General features: G+C 40.5%; 1 protein-coding gene across 1 annotated transcript in view; it reads right to left on the reverse strand.

The window, feature by feature from the left end:
- The window catches only part of itfg1 (integrin alpha FG-GAP repeat containing 1), a 352,137-nt gene that overhangs the window by 322,540 nt on the left and 5,116 nt on the right, over positions 1-24,481 (reverse strand). The window lies entirely within an intron of this gene.

A 24,481-nucleotide genomic window follows, 5' to 3' on the forward strand; every position in this document is an offset into this window, starting at 1 on the left:
TGAAATGCACAATGTCAGAGTGTCCTCTTCAGAGGTTCGGGACAGCATGGACCGTGTGGGGTTGGAGGCAAATCTTCTCTGGCCATCTCCATTGATATGTGACCCTGTCTCTGTGCTAGCAAGGAACCAATGGACTGTGAAATGAGCTTTTTCAAACTTGCCCAAAGCCCACAAATACAATTTACCATAGTGTCGAAAGACGGAGTAGAAGAAAGACTTCAAAAAATACATTCGCTCAGCTACTATATCACATATACTTCACTTGTTAATGCAGTCAAACATGACAGCCAATTCTTCCCAATCCCATAAAATGTCTTAACAGGGTGGATATACTATTCTTTAAAGATGGCTTTTCTCTTTCAGGGAGTTTTCCCAGAAGCTTCAACACGGTTGGTTACTTTCTCACAAGCCTTTCATTAAAGAATGAATGCTGTCTATCAGTGTCATTGCAACCGCATTCATCTGAATATACACACGCAAAACCACAACCACACACACAAATGTGCAGCAGTGTTTATATCCACAAGTAATTCTTACACTAACATGTACAGGGTCATCAATAAACTGTACCTCACACCCCGATGCTAGTTCAGATACAGACATGGTGTAAATACACCACCCCATCTCACATAACCCTCACACAAGACTCAAACACACACACATGCTCAAGACAAAGTGCAAATTCCAAGTCAAGAACAAAGTATAAAGCTCTGCAGAATAAATCCGTTCCTAAGCCAATATGTAGCTGTACTCCACAGTGTGACTTTCACCCCGATCCATCAAAAAGCCTCATTCACAAACATGGCAAAATACACAAGCGTAGAATGGAGCAATGCTATTCCCGGAAGAAATAATCTCCTAAAACCATTATAGGGAACAACGTAGGTGCTGTAGCTATGGGGAGGATTATGGCCAAACACTCTCAACTCTCTCTCTCTCTCTCACACACACACACACACACACACACACACACACACACACACACACACACACACACACACACACACACGTTTGTACTTCTATCTTAGTGAGGACATCCATAGGCGTAATGCATTTCCTAGAGCCTTATCCTAACCTTAACCATCACAACTGATTGCCTAACCCTAATCCTTACCCTAACCAAACCTCAATTCATACCTGTTCTCTAAAAACAAGTCTTCACCCTCAAACATGGCTGTTTCAAAGTGAGGACCGGCCAAAATGTCCTCACTTTGTAAAAATGTCTTCACTTTGATAGTTAAATGCAGAAAATGGTTCTCACAATGTAGCAAGTACAAGAACACACACACACACACACACACACACACACACACACACACACACACACACACACACACACACACACACACACACACACACACACACACACACACACACACACACAACACACACACACACACACACACACACACACACACACACACACACACACACACAAAATCCTATTTCGCTCACAACACTTTCTTTTTGTTGAACATATGTGTGTAAATACAAACTGCTCATGGGAACTACTGTAACAAGAAACACTCATATCACAGACAAGAACAAAGCCAATGTATTAGTGTACCAACATCAAAAGTACGATACTTTGTATTAGCAATGGATACATGGATACATGTGCAGAGGGAAAATTACATATGATTGTTAAAAAACCAACAACAAAACAAGAAGTAGATAGAGATCTTAAATACGACAAACAAGATTGGTAACGCTGGTTAAGCACATCAAGATTGTGCCCTTAGTGCCATTTATTTTTTTTATCTAAGGCATCCCACTTCTGACAGAAACATCGTTTAAGGCGGCATGGCTCAATTGGTAGAGTGGCCGTCTTGCAACCGGAGGGTCGCCAGTTCGATTCCTAGCCTGGACAGCTCATGTCAAGGTGTCCCTGAGCAAGATGCCGAACCTGTAACTGCTCCTGATGAGCCGTGGTTACGTGGTTAGCGCCTTGCATGGCACCTTCCCCCATCAGTATGTGATAGCAATTTCGTTGTGCTCTGTATAATGACAATAAAGGCATTCTTCTTCAACTCTCTTCTATACAAGGTTGTTCGCACAGGAGAGCATGCAAACTCCACATAGAAAGGCCTTAGATAACCAGCAGGTTTGAACCTTGTTGTTGTGCGGCCACAGTGCTAACAGCTGCACTACCTTGTTGCCCTCCTTTAACAGCAATATCCATCCATCTCTTATCTATACACTGATTTATCCTATAGAGGGAAATGGGGGGCTGGAGTCCAGCTCAGAGTGAAAGGCAGGGTACATCCTCAACAGGTCACATGAAAAGTGGAACAAGAAAGGCTGTTCATTTCCCCATATGACATTGGCACAAATGCATCTTATTATTTATTATTATTTTGTATTATTATTATTTTTTTTTAGAAATGCAGCATTTATTTATTAGTTATTGATGATCAGAAATCATAGCACTACAATGAAGATGTACAAACAAAATGACCTTACACTGAGCACAGGCATGTGTTATGCATGTGTGTGTTATGGATACCGAATGGCATGACCTAAATGTGTGACAGAATCGCGTGATCTAAATACGTATTGTGCGGCGGGAATTGATGGGACTCGGAAACACTCCACGGTTTAATCAACTGTTCCTTGTACACTGACAGTCAAAAACTTTGAGACCATATTTTTCAACATAATTTTTATTTTGAAGCCCAAAACTGGATTTTTTTCATATGAATCATTTGTTTAGCATATTGGAATACAGAAACAAAAATCTAAAGTTTCAAGAATGATTTCAAAATAAAGAATTTCACAAAAGAAAATGGCACCTGCCAAACACAAAGTCACAACAGTCAATACCGAGTATGGCCTCCATTTGCTGCAGGCAGCAATCCGTCGGCGCATGCTTTGGACCAGGCTTCTGATTGTGGGTTGGGAACAGCCCATACACCTGGCTACATCACTGTAGCTCAAACCGGCCTCCACCATACCCAGTGCCCAGAGACGTTGTTCATGTGATAGACGCGGCATGATGCTGTTCACTGGACTAACAATGGTGGCCTTTTTTGGGCCTTTATATAGGCCTTCAAAACCCATTCTCAAATTGTGCAGATACTCACTGAGTATTGCTTGGTGTGTATTTGGTTCACTTTAGCAAAGTGACCAACCCATGTGCAATGAATCATGACAAAATGACAACTCATCATTATCTCAACTACCAGGGCACTAGATCATGAGTAAATCCACAATGAATAATTACAACCCCTCTACAAGTAGAATTCTGCCTACATTTCTACCTCAAAGTTTCTATTGACTGTCAGTATACAGGTAAAAGCCAGAAAATTAGAATATTTTCATAAACTTGATTTATTTCCGTAATTGCGAACAAAAGGTATAACTTTTACATTATATGTAATCATTGCACGCAGACTGATGCACTTCAAATGTTTATTTATTTAATTTTGATGATCATAGGTGGCAACAAATGAAAATCCGACATTCCGTGGGTCAGAAAATTAGAATATTGTGAAATGGGTCAAGTTTGAAGACACCTGGTGCCACCCACTAACCAGCTGATTAACTCAAAACACCTGCAAAGGGCTTTAAATGGTCTCTCAGTCCAGTTCTGAAGCTTACACAAACATGGGGAAGACTTCAGATTTGACAGCTGTCCAAAAGGCAACCATTGACACATTGCACAAGGAGGGCAAGACTCAAAAGGTTATTGCTGAAAAGGTTGGCTGTTCTCAAAGCTCTGTGTCCAAACACATTAATGGAGAGGCAAAGGGTAGGAAAAACTGTGGTAGGAAAAAGTGTACAAGCGACAGGGATCACCGCGCCCTGGTGAAGATTGTGAAAAAAAACCCATTCAAAAATGTGGGGGAGATTCACAAGGACTGGACTGCTGCAGGAGTCAGTGCTTCAAAATCCACCACCAAGAGACGCATGAAAGACATGGGTTTCAACTGCCGCATACCTCGTGTCAAGCCTCTTTTGAACAAGAAACAGCGCGCAAAGCGTCTCACCTGGGCTAAGGAAAAAAAGAGCTGGACTGCAGCTGAGTGGTCCAAAGTTATGTTTTCTGATGAAAGCAAATTTTGCATTGCCTTTGGAAATCGAGGTCCCAGAGTCTGGAGGAGGACAGGAGAGGCACAGGATCCACGTTGCCTGAAGTCTAGTGTGAAGTTTCCACCATCAGTGATGGTTTGGGGTGCCATGTCATCTGCTGGTGTCGGTCCACTCTGTTTCCTGAGATCCAAGGTCAACGCAGCCGTCTACCAGCAAGTTTTAGAGCACTTCATGCTTCCTGCTGCTGACCTGCTTTATGGAGGTGGGGATTTTATGTTCCAACAGGACTTGGCGCCTGCACACAGTGCCAAATCTACCAGTGCCTGGTTTAAGGACCATGATATTTCTGTACTCAATTGGCCAGCCAACTCGCCCGACCTTAGCCCCATCAAAAATCTGTGGGGTATTGTTAAGAGGAAGATGCAGAATGCCAGACCCAAAAATGCAGAAGAGCTGAAGGCCACTATCAAAGCAACCTGGGCTCTCATAACACCTGAGCAGTGCCAGAAACTGATCGACTCCATGCCACGCCGCATTAATGCAGTCATTGAGGCAAAAGGAGCTCCAACCAAGTATTGAGTACTGTACATGCTCATATTTTTCACGTTCATACTTTTCAGTTGGCCAACATTTCTACAAATCCTGTTTTTGTATTGGCCTCAGGTAATATTCTAATTTTCTGACCCACGGAATGTCGGATTTTCATTTGTTGCCACCTATGATCATCAAAATTAAATAAATAAACATTTGAAGTGCATCAGTCTGCGTGCAATGATTACATATAATGTAAAAGTTATACCTTTTGTTCGCAATTACGGAAATAAATCAAGTTTATGAAAATATTCTAATTTTCTGGCTTTTACCTGTATAATGCCCATTGGATAAGTCCTGATAAGTCCCGATAAGTCCGCAATGGTTGATTTGTAGTAGGATCATAATCATGTGATTGTCAGCAGGCAGCTGACATAGCTTTCACTTATTGTCCAAGTTACAGTGACACCATGCCGCTATCTTGCAATGATACAGAAATCTTGAACAAATCCGTGAATCCAGACTATAAACCATTTTTTCAATATTCGGAAAAAAAGTTCCAATCATTTTGGTTTAGCTTTGGTCTTCTATTCATAGAATTACAGCTTTTTCTTGTGCCAAAAAGTGAGCTTTTCAAATATCTGGCCGCATGATGAAATTTGTGTTGATAGGGAAACTATATTTTCAAAAATACCCAGTCCATTATTAATAGTTTGTCAAGTTTTCGCAAACAGACGTCAGAAAATGCATGTGCCAAAAACTACCAAACGTAGATTTTCTCTTCAATCTAGTATTTTTGATAAGTCACAATTTATCATTTGTAAGGCAGCTCTGAAAAGTTAGCAAATTCTCCATTAACTTAGAAATGTGCTTGGAGCAAAAGGTTATCCACTTGAACGGTCGCCATGCCCTGTACAGAATGACATGCAGAGTTTGGCTTTTCTTTTTTTATATGCTGAAAAAGTTCTCTAAGCTCAACTAAAATCTGAGGTTAAATACCTGCAAGCAAACTTTGTGAAATAACAAGTTTGGGAAACTTACACAGATGTGACATGGAAACCTGAAATCTTCATGACACAAATTCAGCACTGAGAATGCTATTTAAGCAACGTCTCAGTTTGGAATAAAAGTACTGAACTAAAACAAATTTGCATATTTATATAATCTGGAGGAGGAGTAAATGCCATTTTAACAATCCTATCTACGTAATTGGACTTTTTAACTTCTTTTTTAATAACAAGTTATTCCTAGTAGGAATGCCACAATGCTAGCCTAGCCACGCTAGGCCCAGCTCTTAAGACACAAGGGTCTAGGAACGCTTGACAGGGAGGCGGGCTAAAAGGTTGTCTTTCAAATCACTCTGCAACAATTGGGTAGGTATACAACCAGTCAGCGCAACGGAGAGGCTGACGGAGTTCCAAGAGCGCCGGATTGTGGCTAAGTCCCATTAGCTTCCCAACCAGCAGAGCCAACTGGTATATTAAGGATTTGCCATATCCTGTCGGCATAAGTTCAAATACGTCTTTCTTCTCAATGAAACACTTCAGTGCTGTCCTTTGTTTATCTTTCAAGTTGAATTTTAGCTTCAAATCTTTAAGGGCTGTGGCCAAAGCCAAGTCGAAAGACAGCTGTTTATTGTGCACCGGTTGTTTCTGTCAGAATCGTCGCGCCTCTGTTGTCATATAGTTACGCCCGCCTTCTGACTCTACACTTTATGGTGATTCGTCCGGCCAGTTTTAGGAGCATCCAACCTCGAGCCTTATGGAGGGTAACTAGACCCACCCTGGCAGAGAATTAAATTCGTTGTCGTGGGTTGTCTAGGCTACCACAATGCCAGAAATGATTGAAATTCCATATTTTGTGACACCAAATGAATACCACTGAAAAACGTTCTTCAGGTGAATGTATTTCAACAGAAACTCTTGATTCGCAAATCTGTGGCACCCACATATGTTGCATTTATTTAGTATGTTGTATTTTGGCAGACAGGACAGTAATGGCAGTAGCCCAATTACATTATGATTTCTATATGACTTTGTTTGCTATTCCACAAGTTGCAATAGGCCTGTTGCTGCACCTGCTGCCAATGCTGTTCCACATGTTATTCTTGTCGTCAATTATTTCCAGTATCCATAGCATCTATGTTGCAAGACAGAAATACTTTTGTCACTTTTTCTAAATTTTGGCATCAGCTAGTACAATATCATTATCAGGGACATCCCTATTACATATCAAAAAATATAATTCAGTGCCAAGCACTTTTTGTGTATCTTCTGGGAACATGTCTGGAGGGGATCTTAAGTAAATTAAGAGAATGTTTTGGGGTAGCAATCATGCTTTCCTGCTGAAGACAGCTTTATTTTTCAGCTTGTTTGCTGCATTAGTCATTTTGATGGCAACATATCATTAACTAGGCTTATACACCAGAGCTTTGTCCAAATTATTCGGTTTAAAAAAAAAACAAAACAGAAAAATATATTGCAAATACAAGACAGAAAGACAACAGCATGTAAGCAGTAAAATGCTGTGTTAATTGCTGGTGTTGTTTGAAATTCATGCAATATCTTTTCTCACTCTGTGTGTGATAGGGAACTGATACCAAAATGGTTTTTAAAAACGGCTCTCCAAATGTAAACTTAATCCCTGTATAATCAATTCTTCTTCTTGGGCACCCTTGTTAGATGGCAAATCTGTTCTCTCACTCCACCACCACCACATTATTAGTCAGACAATCAACAAGCCACTTCAACACAGAGGTAGTTTAATTGGATGCTGCACGGAGCATTGCCATGTCTGTTGCCTAGCAATGGATTCTTATGCCAGGATTGAGGCCTTTGTGCAAGTTTTTTTTTTTTTTCCCCTTCAAAATGGAATCTATAATGACTTTCAAATTACTACCTTTTTCTTCAAACAAGTTCTTATCGTGCAGCTGAAAGCTTCCTGCCTAGTGGTGCACTATCCAAACTGATGTGACGTGATGTGGCTCTTGGGGTTACCATGATAACACACCAGAGACAGCTCTTATAGAGAGAGTACTCCCAGTATGCCTAGGAATGTATGTAAGGATATTTCCTGTGGTCATTTGGCTTTGATGATCACAGAAGCTTTGAGGGCTACTGAAGCACCTGCTCACATTAGCTGCCTATTGTGTAAAGCTGAAGCTCTTGGTTGTCTCATAAAAGGTGTTTTCCTGCTAGAAGTCACTGTGGTGACAAGTAACTACAGCAGAACCAGTACAGCTACAAAGTCAGTTTAGTGCTTTGCTTCTGTGGTGCAAAGAAAAAAAGGGATTATACTGTATTACTGTTGTTTTGTGGAAACACTCCTCAGTGCTAACAACTATTAGCTTGAAGGCCAAAATGTTGACAACGTAGCTTACACGAGTGGGTGTGTAAACTTAAATGTATGCAAACTTTCACCCACTGCTTTGTCATGTCTTTCTTTATGTTCTTGGTTCTTTACACTGTGTATGTATCATTGACAGAAGTACAGTCATACAATAAGTTTAAAAAAAAAAGTGCACTGACGAGACCTGCAATCCTGCAATGTGTGAGGAGAGACAATAAATAACTGGGAAACAAAGGAGAATGAACACAAAGCTGTTACAAATGAGTTGCTGTTGGAGTCACTGGTTGGTGGAGGATGACAGTAACAAAAGAGATTACAAGCCATATGCAATATGTCGCCACCAGGTTGGTTGGCTGGAGTGTCCAATAAGCAGGCTAAACGAGGCCTTGACACTGGCCAGGAAACAATTCCAGACTTTTTTTTTTCCCCACTGGCAATGCTGATGTAGTGAGGTCAGCCAATACACTACCATGAGATTGTTTACAGCAATGACACTGGACTAAGATTGGAGTCATGACACTGAAACAGTCCTCATCCTCTGGAAGCACACTAACAAAATGCCTCACTGTATGACTGAGCAGGCAGGTGAAAGACATAAAGAACTTGCTCAAAATGAAGAAAAAAAAAGGTGTCCCACTTAGACTGCCTCTATTGAAGGGTATTTCTATTATAAGCAGTATTACTAGCATTTGTCTTTTATTGCCATGTGACACTTTCAATTGTGACTGCTTGCTGATAAGATCAAGATAGGCCCGGTTATTAAAATGTGCTCTACTTGGGTTTGCAATTTCCCAGTCGCCAACAGACCAAAAAGATAAGCTGGAATTTTATCACAGAGAAACTTTGTACCTCACGTTTCTTCTCAATCCTTAATGATGATTTTGTATAATCAGCTTTTCATTTTGTACTTTTTTTATTTTCCCTATTCATGTAATTTACATTTTTAAGTGTTTAACTCTTATTCCTTAAAGTAACTCAACTCTTTGTGTTTTAAGACAGCTTTAACAGCTATGGGCCACAGAATTATGTGCCTGAAGTGGCTGCAAGTCTACTTCCGCCAAAACCTATACACACACTGGACTACTAAACACTAAGGGGGTTAATGATGAATACACGTGATGATGAAGGTAAACCTGAAACAGCAACTTGGATGCTGGTTGTCATCTGATATAAAAAGATACAAAGGGTACAACATATTGGCAGACCAAATGCAACCAACACAACAAAACAGCTTAACAATGTGTGTAAGCTTAAAGAAGACTATGATGTCTAGAAACTGTGTTTCTTAGTTCTTTCTCACTTTGAAAAGATACCCTTTTATTTCAAAGTCCCACTCTGGTTCTTAATTAAAACCCTAAAAACCCTTCTTTGTGAATCAGAGTTATTATAAAGCATTATGAATTATAAACCAGTAACAATATTTACAGTTGTGGAAAAAAATCATTAGACCACCCTTGTTTTCTTCAATATCTTGTTCATTTTTACGCATGGTAAAACTAGAGGTACATTTGTTTGGAAAACATAATGATAACAACAAAAATAGATCATAAGAGTTTAATTTAAGAGCTGATATCTTGTCATTTTCCGTGGTTTTCTTAAAAATAATCAAATCACTTAAGTTCTTACGTCAATAACTATGGCATTGCACTGTCAAAAACAGCGCTTTCATGCATTCCATGTTTTCTTTTCTGTCTGTTTTAGCCACACGATACACACAGGAGTTAGTACTTGACTGCATAACCATTGTTTTTGATGACAGCAGCATATGTCTTCACATGCTCTCCACCAACTTCTGACATTGTTCTACTGTCACAGCAGCCCATTCCTGTTGCACAAATTCAAACAAATTTGCTTTGTTTTAGGGTTTGTAGTTCTCTATTTTGTGTTTGATGATTTTCCACAGGTTTTCAAATGGATTTAGATCTGGTGATTGAGCAGGACAAGTCATGGTTCAAATGTTGTGGTTCTCCATCCAGGCTTTAACTGGCCTTGCCGTGTGGAAAGGGACAGTGTCTTGTTGGAAAATTCAGTCAGTCGAGGCATGAAAGAGTTTGTCAGGTGATGGAAGAAGATTGTTTTCAAGAGTAGCCCTGTACATGACCTGGTTCATTCACCCTTCACACAATTGCATTTGCCTTGTTCGACCCATACTGAAACAACTCCAGATCATCACTGACTGTAGACAGTCAGGTTTGCAGGCTTCTCTAGGCTTCCTCTTAACCAGTAAGTTGTCTGGAGTGGGCATCAACTGAAAATTGGATTTAGCAATGAAGAGAACCAATCATCAACAGGCCAATCCTTGTGATCCCCAGCAAAGATTAACTGGGAGATCTTGCCTCTGCCTTTCATTGATGAAGGGCTTCTTCCATGCCCTGTGTCACTGCCGAACAAGTCACGTCTCGACAGTACCCACTCAAAAAATGCTGAAAAAAAAAACACCATATGCATTTTAAAAAGGTAAAAAAGAAAACAGACTTTGAACAGGCATGATGGCTGATGTTTTACTTGAGCTATATGCACTTCAATACAACCACGACTACAATGATTGAGTCCTACTGAAAAACTAATAACCTAGACTCAATACTGTCCTGGAATGCATTCTGTGTAGTCACAGACGAAAGCTGATACTGCTCTGCAAAGCAATGCTTTGTATTAAATTACAAGACATTTCAAATTTTATTGTACCGACATTTTTTTGGTGAAAATATCAGAAAATTTTACAAATATAAAAGACAATACAAATATTTGAAAGCATCACTGGCAGCTGACTAAACTCAAACTAGCAGGACCCAGACTGTCTTCGAAACTCATTCTCTCCCTGCTTAAGTCGCACTGTGATGCTCTAGTCAGTACCAGGAGCAGGTGGTCACAGCAGACAGTGAGCTGAGCCATTCTGAAGACTCATCCACTGCCTTGCCTATTCCCCTCCCACTCTTCCTCTGCCATTCCTTTTTTTTCCAAAAACTTTCCGGCCCAGCTAAATCGCTCGGTGCCCCCCCCAATAAAAAGTGGAAATTTACTGACTTTCTGCTAATCCCTAAACATATTAACTATGAATTAAAATATGCTCTGGTTAAACTGTGACAGCCCTGGGAATAAAAACGCACAGCACAAAAAGATACCTGCAGTGAGTATGACATGACTAAATTTTTTTCTGATAATCTTAAACATGAGGATTAGTTTCCAGAGGGGGATAAAATAAAAAAACTCCTATAAGTCTAAGTGACAGTGCTACACGTAGTGGGCAGAAGGACAAGAGTGAGATGCAGAAAAACCAGAATGAGACGATTTCTCCATTCCCTGGTTAAGAAAATGACTATTCTATCCCCTCCTAGTCAAGTTGAAAACTAGTAGTATTAAATATGTATTTTGATATCTTGTCTGGTTTGTGAACTTTGAGAAATTTAGTAGACTGCATTTCCAGAAGCAACTCAATTGCACCACCGTCAAATTTTATAAGACTTTTTTCTTACAAGAACAGAGGTCAGCATTGGTCTGGATAGGCATCTATTTAATAAGCAGATTATATGGATTTTATGTCTTCAAACATTCAAAAGTCATGTTTTGAGATGCAAAAATACTCTGATCACTGAAATTTACAGTAAACTGGGTCTTCTTGTGACATTGCAGGTCACAAGATACTTGAAGTAATAGAAAATAGAGGGAAAACTGGGATTGTAATCATAGCCTTGATAAATAAGTACAGATTAACAAGCAATAAATTAAAAGAGCTATGAAGTTTATTTATTGATTTATTTAGAGCCCCTTTTTCTATTTGAATAGACAATCAGTAAATATTGAGTCCCAAGTATCTGCTACAGTTCATCAGAATGTAGGATATAAACAGGATATATGTCATTAGGTCTTTGTCACTACAAGAACATAACAACCCATATTCTTAATATGAAGCAACAGTCATGAGTTGTGCTTTGGTTTTACTGTGTCTGTACATTATTTCAGCTTTATTACAGTGAAGTTGTGGGAAATCGTGACCAACCACTTCATTGTTATATTTAAATAACAGAGAAAAAAGAGCTCAGAAATAATTCAAATGCATCTCTCCCTTCTATGATTCAAAAGAGAACCAAGCAGGGCGAGGATAGCAGGACAGGCTCTGGAACTGTCCTGCACTGGTCAGTAGGATGGGAGCTGCTCTAGTGTCTTGTTCTGCACTCCCTGCATCTGCTCATCTACTAATTTCAAGACACTGTGTAAACATAAAAAAAGATTTTTTTCCCCCCACATTTTCTCATTATTGTCAATTTCACAGCTAAAATGATATTTGCCTCCAAATAAAGTTATCAGAATGATGATTTTGTTCTTGTGTCCAAAGCAATATCACTTTTGATAGTGATGAAAAGGTATATTGCAAATGCTGCGGTTTGTTAAAACATGACAGAAACACAAGCCAGAGCTAGGACTAAAGTCTTATATTTTTTTTAATTTCAACATTGATTGCTCTTTGTTCCATTTTAATTATTAAAATCTCAATCCAGAACCCAACACTTGTTTAACGCAAATCTTTCTCCTAACACATTAATAACAATTATTGATCCATGTAGGCCACAAAACAATATAATGTTGTAGGGATTTAGGTCTCAGTAGTAATGAGTCAAAGGCACAACGAGCAATGTGCATTCAAAAAAGTAAGATGAAAGGCAACAGTGGGGTTTGAGAATGAGGTAAGCATGTCTTTTTTTTTCAGCTATGCTCACATTCATGTTCAGGACTAGTAACTAATAAAACCAGTCAAAAGTCTGGACACACCTTCTCATCCAATGGCTTTCGTGTCACTATTTTGTACTTAATACTGAAGACATCAAAACTGTATCAGAATACACATAGAATTATGTAGTAAACAAAAAAGTGTTAATCTTCAGTATTAATCTGCAATGTAGAAAATAATACAAATAAATAAATAAATAAAAAAACATTGAATGTGAAAGTGTGTCCAAACTTTTGACTGGTAGTCTACATAAAAGAAAAACATACAGATAAGACAGAGTCCTTAGTGTTGACTATGGGTAGGACAAAATATCGATCCAGCGATATATCATCGTCCTTCTTCGTGCAAGACGATTATCGATACGCTGGCGCCAAATATTGATACTTAAATTTAACTAGACAATTCCCGCAAGCGGAAATCGTGGGAGGGGCTCGGGCCGGGCGGCCGTCGGTCCCTCGCGCGACCTGGTGGGAGAGGCGTATTTCGGCATTTTCTGGTCCGTCGCAGGCTTTTATTTTGAAATTGTGCTGTGCTTTTATTTTGAAAGGCGGAGACAGGAAGATCTCACCTGGTCACAATTTGGATTGGAGTTACTGTAAAGGATGTGTGAAGCTGAAAGGTTTTTGTTAGCTGTGAAATGAAATGTTTGCTGACATCCTGTGCATCTCCTGGGGGCTAGGCCCCCCTGTCCTTAAAACCTAGTGAGGCCTCTGTGGCACTGTAGCACATTGTGTGAGAGGGGTTTTGTTTTTTGCTCAACCCATGGGTTTTTGGAGGCTTCTCTATTGAAAGGCATAAATCCCACCGTCACAATATATACATACGTGAATAGAAGAGACTTGGAGCTTTTTGTAAGACTAAAATGAAAGTCTGTAGGTAACAGTATGACTCAGCACATCATAAAACATCACTTTGAGAAAACATGGGAGATCGGCAGGAAAATGCCACAACCTGGGTTCGAACCCACGACGGCCGCACCAAAACCAAGCACCCAATCCATTCAGCTATCAGTGACTGATACTGGCAAGTGTATCTGGCGCCGTGTTAAGTGTTAGTTACACCTCTGCAGCAGGTAGTGGTTCTCAGCCCGACGTCGCGTTCTGCCGGTAGTTACGGGCTAACCGTTAATGCTAGCTCAAAAGTAAGTGGTTGTGAAGTTGCAGGATGAGTCACTGAACAGTTCGGTATGTTTAATGTTTCTGTAGAGTGACAAATGACCGAGAAATGGCAGTTTTCAAATCGCTGTGTGTGAAGCAGCAGAAGGCATACATTTGCATTGAGCCTTATGGAGGGCGATTCAGGTTCCCAGGTCAATTAAGGGCTGGCGCGTGACGTAACAATGTGCCAGGTGAACAATGTCGGAGTCATATGAATGTAGAGAGTCTTTACTATAGTCTGTGAAAGGATTGTCCTTGTAGTATGTACCATTTGGCCAGGATGGCGATTTAAGGGAAAAAAAACGGACAAATTTTGTCCCTCTGCACACTCAAGCAGCAGAGGAGCACATGCTGCAACATGGGATTTTTTGCTGAACCTAGGGGTATTTGGAGGCTCCTGTATGGAAAACCATAAATCCCACCGTCACAATATGTACATGCCTGAAAAGAGGAGAGTTGGGGCTTTTTTTAAGACTAAAATGAAGTCTGTAGGTGAATGTATGGCGAAGCAGCAGCGTTTACAAAACAGTGGATATTTTTTTTCATTGCCCATTCATTTCCTATGGCACTTTTTGTGTAGTTTTTTGCTCATAACTCTAGCAAATATGAATGAATGTCTTAGAAAAGTCATAGCCATCGATTCCCGATAAAACCGCACGAGCTGATATATAATTTGTGTGTGATTTCTCAAAGCCCTATGAGAAATAGCGAGCCAAAGTTTTAGGCGGAAGAAATAAACTCCGCGAAAGAACAATAGTGGCTCTGGCATGTTCCATGCCCGAGCCCCTAATAAGGCGATCCAAACCTTGCCAGATTCCCCTGCGAGCTGCCATTTCCCCAGCGTTATTACTTAATGTCTCCACAGGGTGGCATTAATCACATGAATGGGGGAGACTTGAGCGAGAAGAAGAGTTTATACAGGTATAATGGCTGAAAACAATGTCAACATAAGCGACGCCCCATCCACGTTTAAGTCCAAAGTGTGGGTCCATTTCGGCTTTCGCAACATTGAGGGAGCAAGCAAGCTCGACAAAGACTATGCAATTTGCGAGAACTGCCTCGCAAAAGTAAAGTACACAGGCAACACCACGAACCTGCAACGCCACCAGTCTGAACTCCTAGTAGCGAAAGTGGCTAACGCTGCTAACGTTTCCAGTCAGCTGTGAGTACAATGTTTAAAGCCAAGCTTCCTTTCTCGTCCCCGAGAGCTGTCAGCATTACGTCTATCACTGGCTTCATTTGCATAGGCCTCCAACCTTACAGTGTGATCGAAAATGAAGGGTTTCAAAAAATGCGATACACACTGGAACCAAGGTATGAAATACCAAGCAGAAAATATTTCACCGAAAGAGCAATTCCAGCTCTTTATGATGGGACGAGAGGAAAAGTGGAGAAAGCACTCAAGTCTGCAGAGAGAGTTGCTGTCACCTGTGATGCCTGGACTTCACGGGCCACGGAGTCTTATGTTACGATCACGGCCCATTTTATTGATAATGAGTGGGAAATGCACTCCTACGTTCTGCAAACACGGGCAATGTAGGAGACTCATACCGGCGCTCATATGGCTGAGGTTTTACAGAAGGCCATGGAAGAATGGAAGCTGACTGAAAAAGAGCCGGCTGCTGTTACTGACAACGCATCGAATATGACTGTAGCTGTTGAGCTGACTGGATATCAACACATTCGGTGTTTTGCACATATTCTCAACCTCGCATCAGAGCGTGCTTTGAAACTGACAGCTGTTGCTCGACTGCTAGCGAAAGTTCGGAGAATTTGCGTATTTTTCCACAGAAGCACCATGTACTGAAGAGACACCAGAGGATGCTGGAGCTTCCACAACACAAGCTCGTAACTGGTGTTGCTGTAAGATGGAACAGCGCCTATGAGATGCTCACCAGGTTTCTCGAGCAGCAGCCTGCCATCTGTGCTGCCCTCTTATCTCCTGAGGTAAGTTATCTATTGTTAGCCTAATAGCATAATTGCCTAAGTCATTTTTTGGCCTTCATGACTTAGGCAACTATGCTATTAGGCTAACGCTATCATACAATGTGCTGATAAAGTATATTAAATATCCCTTATATGAACTGAATGATGGTGGAATGGTGTGGCACAGGTGGTAGAGATCTGTACCCCTGAATAAATTATCTTCTATCATGCTGCTAGAAGCCTGCAAAATTCCAGTTTCTCTCCTCCTTCATGGTTAACCATACAATTAAGTAGACCCATATAAAGAGCTGGCGAATCTATGTTTTGCATTATATGAATTGAATTTTGTTGATATATCTTTTTTTTTTCTTTTGCAGAAAACTGAGCTGAAGACAGAGTAAAAGTCCTGTCCATATGATGGTGTTGGTGCCTGACAAGAATAACTGTAGTGTAGCACTACACTACAGTTACACTACACCATTCCACCATCATTCAGTTCAGGGAAAACAGGTTCGCAAGCAGGTTATAGGGGTTCACTTCAAGTGTATGGTTGACCATGAAGGAGGAAATAAGCCAAACCGGAATTTTGTAGGTTTGTAGTACCATGATGGAAGATATTTTATACAAATTTATAGATCTGTAGCACCTGTGCCACATCGCCTTCCGGACTCACCAAAATTGGTCACTTTTTGTGGGGTACATACTTTAGCAGCTCATATCTTTCTATATGATACCCCCAGAAGTCTCCAACTTTGTAGGTTATCATACAATTTTGTTTAGAATAGGACAGAGTGGTCCTTGGGTCAACATTTATAAGATATCTAGTAATTTTAAACCCCTAAAACCTACTCATGAGTGTGTTTTTCTTAATTTTTAGCATTTTTAGAAGGCTCCTGTAGTCTGTAGAGAGTAGCTAGGAGGCTGTGAGGCTACCTGTGATGTCAGATGGTTGCTGTGAGCTTGTCTGCCAAATTTTAGCCATCAATTATGTCTAGAAGCTGAGAAATAAGTAGTTAACCTCTTAAGCCCTGGCCATATTTTCAGAAAAAAACGCCAGGATTTCTTCGGCCCACTTGTGGGCCGACTGGGCTTAAGAGGTTAAATATTGCAAAATCCTAGGCGAGGATTTAGGGGGTGGGTTTAAGCCCAAATTCTAAAAAAATTCAAGATCCCATAAGTTTGGAACTGATAGAGCTAGAGCTCTAATTTTTTGCATGGAAAGTTGTTTTGTGTCTATCTTCCATCACAAGAAAATGTAGCCATCATGGGAAAATGTAGCCAATTTCCAGATGGTGCAGCCATTATTGAAACCACATGAAATGACCCATAGGTTTACATACACATATTGGTTTTGCACTAAGCCACATTTTTGTTTACATTGTATAAAGAAATATGAACATTAGTCATGAGTTGCAGTCAGTGTATTTATAAAAGAAGCCTATGGCAAGACTATAGGCAGTTTCTGTTAAGTGATTTATCCAAATTTGTGTCAAATCTAATGAAAGTGACAACTAAATTTTTTCCGGAACCTGCGCCTGTGAAAGTGGCTGAAAAGTTTGGTGTCTCTTAACTGTTTTCAGTTTTTGCTGTATTTTTGCTATATTTTTTAAATATTTTGTCGTGTTTTAGTGACTGCTGATGGAGGTTTCTGCTGGGAGGAGAATTTATTCAAGAGAGGAGCTTTTTTTCATTGAGACGGGGCGGATCTGGACAGCGACATCCAGTTCCGGTGGACATCTTGAGGTGTTTTCGTGGTTGCCGTGCTGGTGCAAAGGTGAAGGCTAGGAAATGGAGATACAAGCCCTTTCTTCCATCAATCATCATGGGAAACGTCAACTCTTTGCCAAACAAAAGTGACAAGCTGGAGACATTGGTGAAGATGGACTAAACATACCGTGAATGCATTCTCCTGTGTTTTACTGAAAGCTGGCTGAATCAAAACATCTCAGACTCAACTGTGGATCTACCTGGCTTCACCCTCATAATGTCAGACAGAGATGTTAAAGCTAATGGCAAGAAGAAAGGAGGAGGTCTGGCCTTATTTGTTACCAGAGATGGTGTAACTCCTCACACATAACAGTTAAGGAGAAGTTGTGTTGTCCAGATATTGAACTGTTGGCAGTTGGACTTCGGCCATATTATGTCCCAAGGGAGTTCAGTCACATCATAACAATACTTGTATACATTCCACCCAAAGCAACTGACTTGGTTCCATGTGATGTTTTGCATGATACTGTTGCTAGGATACAGACTCAACATCCTGAGGCACTTGTAATAACATCAGGAGATTTCAATCATATCAGCCTCTCCTCTCATCTGACTGGATTTACAGTTTGTTAACTGCCCTACCAGAGAGAATAAAACCCTAGACCTGCTGTATGCCAATGTCAAAGAAGCTTACAGAGCTACTGCCTTACCACCACTGGGCAGGTCAGATCATAACTTGGTTTATTTGCAGACCTGTTACAAACCCTGCGTCCTGAGACAGCCTGCAACTAAAGTCCAAATCAGAAGATGGACTCCTCAAGCTAGTGAAGCTCTAAGGGATTGCTTTGAATCAACAGACTGGAATGTGCTTCGGGAAACAGATGAGGACAGTATGAACATTGACAAATAGGTTGATTGTTTTACTGAATACATCAGCTTCAGTAGAGACACAGTCATACCTGCAAAGACTGTTAGCTGTTTCCCCAATAACAAACCATGGATCACAAGTGACATAAAGGCAGACCTCAACCAGAAAAAAACAAGCTTTTAGAGATGGTGACAGAGAACAGCTCAAAGAAGTGCAACATGAGTTGAAGAGGAGACTGAAAGTGGCAAAGCTAGAACACAAAAAGATAGAGAATAATTTTCAACACAGTAACATCTGTGATGTGTGGAGAGGAATCAATACCATCTCTGGACACAACAATAAAAAGAGGAGGGAGCCAATAGTGGGTGATGTAGAAAGAGCTGATGAACTCAACTTGTTCTTCAACAGATTTGACACTGTGGACACACCTACTTCCACTGCTACTCCTCCTTCTTCTCCTCAACATATGGAGATCCCCACTATAGCTCTTCCTTCTTCTCCTCCGTCTCCTAAACGTCTCCACAGCTGCAGCCACTTCCGTTCCAGCACCTGTATCCGTCTCTGTCACAGAGACAGGGGTGATGTTGAAGCTTCAGGGACGTGCTCTTGGAAGGCAGTTGGCCCAGATGGTGTCTGTCCAAGATTGTTTAAAGACTGTGCTGCAGAACTGTGTCAACCTCTTCACAGGATCTTCAACCTGAGTCTACAGCTGGGGCAGGTCCCTGCTCTATGGAAAACATCCTGTATTGTACCGGTACCAAAAATCAAATGTCCGGCTGAACTAAATGACTACAGACCTATTGCCCTGACCTCACACATCATGAAAACTCTGGAGCGGCTGGTTTTACGTCTACTGAGGCTTGAGGTTAAAGACAAACTAGATTATCTGCAGTTTGCTTACAAAGAACTCATTGGAGTGGATGATCCCATCCTCTTCATGCTTCACTGTGCCCTGTCACATCTGGAGGAACCCCTGAGTTTATGTGAGAATCATGTTCTTTGATTTTTCAAATGCATTCAACTCCATCCAACCCACCATCCTCAAAGACAAGCTCACAGAGATGGGAGTGGATCCTTCCTGTGTTTCATGAATCACAGATTACCTGACAGGAAGGCCACAGTTTGTCAGGCTGGGGAACTGTGTTTCTGGGACATTTATGAGTAGTACTGGGGCTCCACAAGTAACAGTCCTGGCTCCATTCCTGTTCACTCTGTATACATCTGACTTTAAATACAGCACTGAGTCCTGCCACATTCAGAAATACTCTGATGACACTGCTATCGTGACATGTATCAGAAATGGACATGAAGCTGAATACAGAGATCTGATAAGTGCCTTCAGTGACTGGAGTCAAAAAACTGCCTGCTACTCAACGCCTCAAAGACAAAGGAAATGATCATCGATTTCGGCAGATCCAAACCCCCTCTTCAGCCAGTGAACACTTGTGGCGTGGACATCGAGATGGTGACATCATATAAATATTTAGGTGTCCACCTTGATAAGAAGTTGGACTGGTCTACAAACGTAGACTTCATCTACAAAAAGGGCCAGAGCCGACTTTATTGCCTCAGAATACTTCGATCACTAGACATCTGCAGTAAGATGCTGCAGATGTTTTATCAGTCTGTGGTAGCAGGTGTCCTGTTTTATGCTGCAGTCTGCTGGGGAGGCAGTATAAAAAACAAGGATGCAAGGCGTCTGAACAAACTGATTAAAAAAGCTGGCTCTGTGGTTGGAATCACAATGAACACATTGGAGGATGAGGTGGAGAGACGGGCACTGAGCAAGATGGAGGCCATTCTTACAAACATGGATCATCCACTTCACATCTGCCTCAATGAACAACGTAACATCAGTGGACGGCTCCTATCCCAGCGCTGCAGGACAGAAAGACTTAGAAAATCTTTCATACCATCAGCAGTCAGGCTATTCACTTCAAAATTAAACAGATGGGTCATTCCGTGTGGTTTCACCAGATGGTGGTTGCCGCACCATTTTCAAATTAGTCCTAAATTTGTATGCCATTAGATAGTCACAAAAGTACTTTCTATGTAAAATTGTAGGCCTGTAGCTCAAATAGTTTCTGAGTTGTGGGGGTCTGAAATTTTCAGAATTTGGGCTATAAAAAGCCTCGCCAGCGTTTTTTGCATCTTTAAGTGGTTATTTCTCAGCCTCTAGACATACCAGAAAGCTGTAAGTTGGTTAACATAGCATCTGCATGTAGCTAGTGCCCCACAAACATCCCCAGGTTTTTCCCTACACTCTGCAGGCCGTGGGGGTTGCTAAAAATGCTAAAAAATTAAGAGACACCTACTCGCGAGTGGAGTTTGGGACCTTTAAAGTACTAGAAATACTGCACAGAAGTGTTCTAACACCCCTGGGTTCCATTCTACACAAACTTGTGTGATAACTTACCAAACTGGAGCTTTCTCGGTACCTCAGTTTGGAAAATATGAGCTCCCAAAGTTCGACGAGATTTTTAATTGGCTATTTTGGGGGGCAAAAATCTCAGTGTGGGACAGGTACCAGAGACCCCAAATTTTTCTACAAGACAGTTCCATCTGTCGTCTATCACTGTACAAAAAAGCAGTAAGGTTATATTTGTAGTTACTGAGATATTCTTACTCAAAATGGCATGGGTAATGCCAAAATCATTTTTGCTTTTCAGTACTTTAAATTGGGATACCAGTATTAGTAGTCATTCCAATGGTATTATTATGTATGTTTTGTTATTTTTGAAATATTAGTTGTTAAAGGTGAATACCTTCAAAAAGTGTAATGGTATAACTTAGGTATACCTAAGTTATAACTTAGGTATAGGTTCTTTTGCTTGTAACATGGCATTGTACAATTAAATTTAACATGTTTAATCCCACTGCACTGATACTGTAAAAATTCAACATTATTGTTGTATTTTTTTAAATTAATCAACCATAAACTAGTACAGAGCTCCCTGAATTCAAGTAAGTACATGTAATTTGTATGTGTAAGTTATAATTACATGTATGCATTGCAAATGGGTGTCAACATGTCATTACACTTTTTGAAAGTAGTCACCTTTAACAACTAACATTTCAAAAAGAACAAAACATACATAATACTACTATTGGAATGATTACTAATACTTGTATCCCAATTTAAAGTACTGAAAAGCAAAAAAGTACAACGCCCTTTTTGTGTCACAAGGTCTAGTTTAGAGCCATACCTGTAGATATCATGACATGTTGACACCCATTTGCAATGCATACATGTAATTATAACTTACACATACAAATTACATGTACTTACTTGAATTCAGGGAGCTCTGTAGTAGTTTATGGTTGATTAATTTAAAAATACAACAATAATGTTGAATTTTACAGTATCAGTGCAGTGGGATTAAACATCCATCCATCCTCTATACACCACTCTATCCTCACCAGGGTCGCGGGGGGTGCTGGAGCCCATCCCAGCTGACTTGGGCGAAGGCAGGGGACACCCAGGACAGGTCGCCAGTCTGTCGCAGGGCTACATACACAGACGAACAATCACACTCGCATTCACACCTACGGGCAATTTAGAGTACTCAATTAACCTCAGCATATTTTTGGACTGTGGGAGGAAGCCGGAGTACCCGGAGAAAACCCACACATGCTCAGGGAGAACATGCAAACTCCATGCAGAAAGATCCCAGGCCCACCCCGGGATTCGAACCAGGGATCTTCTTGCTGCAAGGCGAAAGTGCTAACCACTACGCCATTGAGCAGCCCGGGATTAAACATGTTAAATTTAATTTTACAATGTCATGTTACAAGCAAAAGAACCTATACCTAAGTTATAACTTAGGTATACCTAAGTTATACCATTACACTTTTTAAAGGTAGTCACCTTTAACAACTAATATTTCAAAAATAACAAAACATACATAATACTACCATTGGAATGACTGCTCATACTTGTATTCCTATTTAAAGTACTGAAAAGCAAAAAACGATTTTGACATCACCCATGCCATTTTGAGTAAGAATATCTCAGTAACTACAAATATAACCTTGCTGCTTTTTTGTACAGTGAGAGATAACAGATAGAACTGTCTTGTAGAAAAATTTGGGGTCTCTGGTACCTGTCCCACACTGAGATTTTTGCCCCCCAAAATAGCCAATTTAAAATCTCGTCTAACTTTGGGAGCTCATATTTTCCAAACTGAGGTACCGAGAAAGCTCCAGTTTGGTAAGTTATCACACAAGTTTGTGTAGAATGGAACCCAGGGGTGTTAGAACACTTCTGTGCAGTATTTCTAGTACTTTTAAGGTCCCAAACTCCACTCGCGAGTAGGTGTCTCTTAATTTTTAGCATTTTTAGCAAGCCCCCACGGCCTGCAGAGTGTAGGGAAACACCTGGGGATGTTTGTGGGGCACTAGCTACATGCAGAGGCCTTGTTTACCAACTTACAGGTCTCTGGTATGTCTAGAGGCTGAGAAATAACCACTTAAAGATGCAAAAAACGCTGGCGAGGCTTTTTATAGCCCAAATTCTGAAAATTTCAGACCCCCACAACTCAGAAACTATTGGAGCTACAGCCCTACAATTTTGCATAGAAAGTACTTTTGTGACTATCTAATGGCATGCCAATTTAGGACTAATTTGAAAATGGTGCAGCAACACCCCCAAGGAATATCTGGTCATTTCACCTGGAATGGCCCAGATAAGAACCCTGACAACTGAATTTCCCTTCGGGGATGAATAAAGTGATTCTATTCTATTCTATTCTAAATGCATTTTTTTTTGCAGTAAATAAAAAAGTACTCAACTTAATCTTTCTACATGCATTTTGTATTTTCACTTACAGATATTGTGATGTATCGTTATGTGATTGTCCCGCAATATATCGATATATCGCAGTTTCGTGATATATCGGTATCGTGAGCCATGTATCGCGCATTGTATCGTGAGGTACCCTGTGATTCCCACCCCTAGTGTTCACAAAGAAAAACTAAAGGCAGTGCAATTTTTTAAAGCTTAAATTGCACTGTTGGCTTTAATGTTTATTCACAAATTTTCCTGTTTAAATGAACAATTGTTATTTTATTTATTTCATACCTGGTAGTATGGTAGTAGACACCTCAGAGACTTTTCTTAGTGACAGCATATAAGCAACATTCCAGTGCCTTAATTCCAACAGTATGTGTGTGTGTATATATAAATAGAATAGAATAGAATCACTTTATTCATATCACAGTTCGGTACGTACTTCAGTCTGGAAGTCATGGTTTGGTTCGGTTCGATTCAGTTCTCAGTTAGGGGGGAAAATGGAAAAAAAAAATGCTGATATAAAGAGCTGGTGTGACTTTCTGGCTGAAGTGCGGATGAGAAGGAACTTCATTAACGGGGCTCTATCGCCTAAAATAGGAAATATATTGTAATGTAATTGCTTTTTTAAAAAACAATACCAAGGAGTTAGGCTCTTGTTTACTAGCATAGATATACTAGTAGGCTAAAAAAATACACAATGTAGTCACTTATCTATAGCAAAGAGCACAGCAATAACGTAAAGTTAATGTAAGCTGACCTTCATCATAAGTTTAAAACCTCAGTTCCCAGTAACGGAGTACGGCCGTAGATCTGCTGCTATGAAAACCCCAATGGACTTGGTTATTGCTTTAGCCCGTTCTGAATTGCTAGGCAGGATTTGATGAAATGATGTTGAAAGCATCGTTTGTACAGTTTGCTGTTTTTTCTTGGCAGTGGGGATAGTTACGCTAAGATGGTGCTTTTTCAAATGTGTGTCTAAGTTTAACGTGTTGCTGGATGCATAGTTGAGGACTGCTTCACAGTGTTGGCATACAGCTTTCGTCTTGTCCACTTGTTTTTCTACTTTTTCGTACTTCTCTGGGAAACCATAGTGATCCCAAACGGGTGATTTTAATAACGCCGGAGCATCTTCCAGCTCAAGCTTCTTCTCGTTGTTGCTAGCATTAGCCATGAAGCGCGCACAACAGGAGTTGTGCCAAGTTGTGCCTGCGGGCACCGCTCTGGTGACCTGCATCCAGACCTCGGCAGGCAGGCACAACTTGGCACAACACTGGCAGGAGAACAAACGATCTGTCACATCCTGGGGTTCATTGGAATGTAACATAAATTTTGTGTGTGTACCATTACACTCAACATTTTTCATTGCATTATACCACCACAATATCAGATTGTCA

The sequence above is a fragment of the Acanthochromis polyacanthus genome, chromosome 11 (assembly GCF_021347895.1).
Source record: "Acanthochromis polyacanthus isolate Apoly-LR-REF ecotype Palm Island chromosome 11, KAUST_Apoly_ChrSc, whole genome shotgun sequence".
Lineage (NCBI taxonomy): Eukaryota > Metazoa > Chordata > Actinopteri > Pomacentridae > Acanthochromis > Acanthochromis polyacanthus.